Source organism: Eriocheir sinensis, unplaced genomic scaffold (genome assembly GCF_024679095.1).
Source record: "Eriocheir sinensis breed Jianghai 21 unplaced genomic scaffold, ASM2467909v1 Scaffold679, whole genome shotgun sequence".
Lineage (NCBI taxonomy): Eukaryota > Metazoa > Arthropoda > Malacostraca > Decapoda > Varunidae > Eriocheir > Eriocheir sinensis.
The window spans coordinates 25,001-28,272 of record NW_026112030.1 but is presented as its reverse complement, the minus strand read 5'-3'; positions in this window follow the sequence as shown (position 1 = coordinate 28,272).

The window sequence follows — 3,272 nt, the reverse complement described above, 5'->3', positions numbered from 1 at the left end:
TCATGCCATCTGAGTGGCTGGTTGGGACAATAGTGCCACTTTATAAGAATAAGGGTGACGCTCAGGATGTTAACAACTTCTGGGGGATCACTTTGCTTAGTTGTATGGGAAAGCTGCTTACCTCAACACTTAACGAGAGACTTAATGAATACTCAAATACTAAGTTTATTAATAATTAATGAAACACAAGCAGGTTTTAGGCATTGGTACTCTACACTGGATCATATATTTTTGCTTAAATGTATAATTGATTTGTTCAACTGAAGAAAAAGGAAGCTTTTTTGTGTGTTTGTGGACTTCAAGAAAGCTTTTGATATGGTGTGGCGTGAAGGTTTGTGGTACAAGTTGGTGAAGGAAAAGGTGAATGGGAAAATATTTAATGTAATCAGAAACATGTATGACAACATCAGGTCTTGTGTCATGCTGAACCAACAGCCATCAGACACCTTTGTATGTAATGCAGGGTATGGCAGGGAGAAAATTTGTTGCCATTGTTGTTTGCTTTTCATATTAATGATACTGAAAGTAAATTGCTTGAAATTAGTTGTAATAATGTAGATTTTGGTGATGATTTCTTAAATTCATACCAAAAACTCCTGGTATTAATGTATGCAGATGATACAATTATTGTGTGTGATAGTGAGGAGGGAATGCAACAAGCCTTGACTGCTTTGAATTTGTACTGTAATCAGTGGAAACTACAACTTAACTGCAACAAAACAAAAATAGTCATGTTTAGTAGAGGAAGAGCCAACATTGATAACTACAAATCTGAATTTGGAGGTGAAAATATTGAAGTAGTGGAAAACTATAAGTATCTTGGTGTTATTTAATTACAAAGGAAGGTTCCGCAAAGGCGAGCTGGAGCTTAAAGAACAGGCAACACGGGCAATGTATTCACTGATAGGAAAGTGTAGGAAATTTGACTTGCCAGCCGACATGCAAACTGAACTATTTAATACCACGGTGTTGCCCGTACTGACCTATGCTTCAGAGATTTGGGGATTTTACAGAGTTAGAGAGTTAGAGCCTTCGCATATGAAATTTTTAAAACAGGCATTGGGAGTTCATAAGAATACTAGCAATGACATGGTATATGGTGAACTGGGAGTATTTCCACTTGGCATACATGTAAAGAGCAGAATGATGGGATATTGGTCAAAAATTATTTTAGGTAAAGATACAAAATTTTGTTCAGTAATGTATCACTGCTTGTTACATTTGGATAGGTTAGGGATATATACTTCTCCATGGTTAGCCTGTGTGTGTGTGTGTGTGTGTGTGTGTGTGTGTATTTCTTGCGATGTGTGTATTTATTTATTTATTGCAATGGGTGTGGGTGGGTGGATAGGTGTCTTTCTTGCAAAAATGCAATTTTTGGCAGACGGAATCACGCTCCCCTTGTATCCAGCTCACGCCCCCACAGACAACTTAGCTCGTCACAGTTATCACTTATGTGTTTCAGCTCTGTGTTATAATGTGTCAGACATCAATAACATCAGTAGAAACATCTCTACTGTTGAAAATAAAGTAACACGGCGCGAGGAGCAAGGGACGATGTTCCGTCAGTGTTCCCAGATAGCTTAGCTCGTCACAGTTATCAGTTATGTGTTCCAGCTCTGTGTTATAGCATGTCAGACATCAATAACATCAGTAGAAACATCTCAGCTGTTGAAAATAAAGTAACACAGCCCGAGGAGCAAGGGACGATGTTCCGTCAGTGTTCCCAGATAGCTTAGCTCGTCACAGTTATCAGTTATGTGTTCCAGCTCTGTGTTATAATGTGTCAGACATCAATAACATCAGTAGAAACATCTCAGCTGTTGAAAATAAAGTAACACAGCCCGAGGAGCAAGGGACGATGTTCCGTCAGTGTTCCCAGATAGCTTAGCTCGACACGGTTATCAGTTATGTGTTCCAGCTCTGTGTTATAGCTTGTCAGACATCAATAACATCAGTATAAACATCTCAACTGTTGAAAATATGTATGTTCTCACGAAATAATTAACATATATTTGATAAAACTGTGTAAATAAAAGGTAAGTAATGACGTCACGAGCTGGCAATACGTGGCCTGGCTGAGCGCGCGCTGTGATTGGTCCTAATTTCCCGTGGAGACGAGGTGTTCCAGACTTGGCGAATATGCCACCAGGAAGAAGCCTACCGGCGCAATAGGCCACGACGTAAAAAAAAAAAAAAAAAAAAAGAAAAAAAGGAAGTGCTTTAATATTCTACTCCTCAGAAATGAGTACAGTTCTTTACAAATAAAACCCTTTGAGTTATTTTTTTTTAATGGAATGTGGAAATTTTTGTTGTATTATAAAAGGAAGCTTTTAGTGTTCTATACCTTAGGAATATATAAAGCAGGTGTAAGTATGTGTTTGTTTTTATATTTTTCCTTTACATTCCATGTTGGTTTGGGCAGAAGTAAATATTGATTTAAATCAATGATTTAAAAAAAAAAAAAATTTGATTTAAATCTTGATTTAAATCAGTGATTTAAATCATCATGATTTAAATCAGCAACCCTGCCGCCGCTACATTCAAGCTGGCAATTTTTCAGTCACCGCCACTCTTCCGAACTCTACCCTCATGCTGTACTGAAGACCACCTATAAACTCCCTTCTTTTTCCTTCATTTCCCTCCTTCCCTCCTCCTTCCTTCATATGTCCCTCCTCCTCCTCCTTCTTACGCAGTGATTACTTTACGAAATGCATGGAAGGAGGGACCGAGAGAGAGAGAGAGAGAGAGAGAGAGAGGAGACACTCCTGAGGTTATCTATATGCCTTGCGGTGGAACGGAAAAGTCAACGGTAATGGAGTTTTCTTTACAATAACAAACCTCAGGACAGCAGACGAGTATTTGCGATGTTGTTCCTTCGTATAATTCATGTTTTTGTGGCGAGGGTGTTAATTTGAAGGCTTGGGGCGAGACGGGATGTAGTACAAGAAGGAAAGGTTGGGGGGGGGGGGGTAGAAAAAAGAAAAGAAAGGAGATCAGAAAGAGATGATGGGGAAAGGAGAGGAAAGCTGTAAGTGTGTGTTCTCCGTCTGTTCATATTCTTAAACATTTCCTCGCCCAAGCACATACACTTGACAAGGCTTTCGTAGGAGTTGTGGGCGTTTCCAGGAGTAGCTTTATGACCTTGGTGGTAGTGTGACTTCTTCTGTACCGTGAATGTGACAAACAATGAAAATCCGATTCGTCTCTCTCGTGTGTGTGTGTGTGTGTGTGTGTGTGTGTGTGTGTGTGTGTGGTCTCTCTCTCTCTCT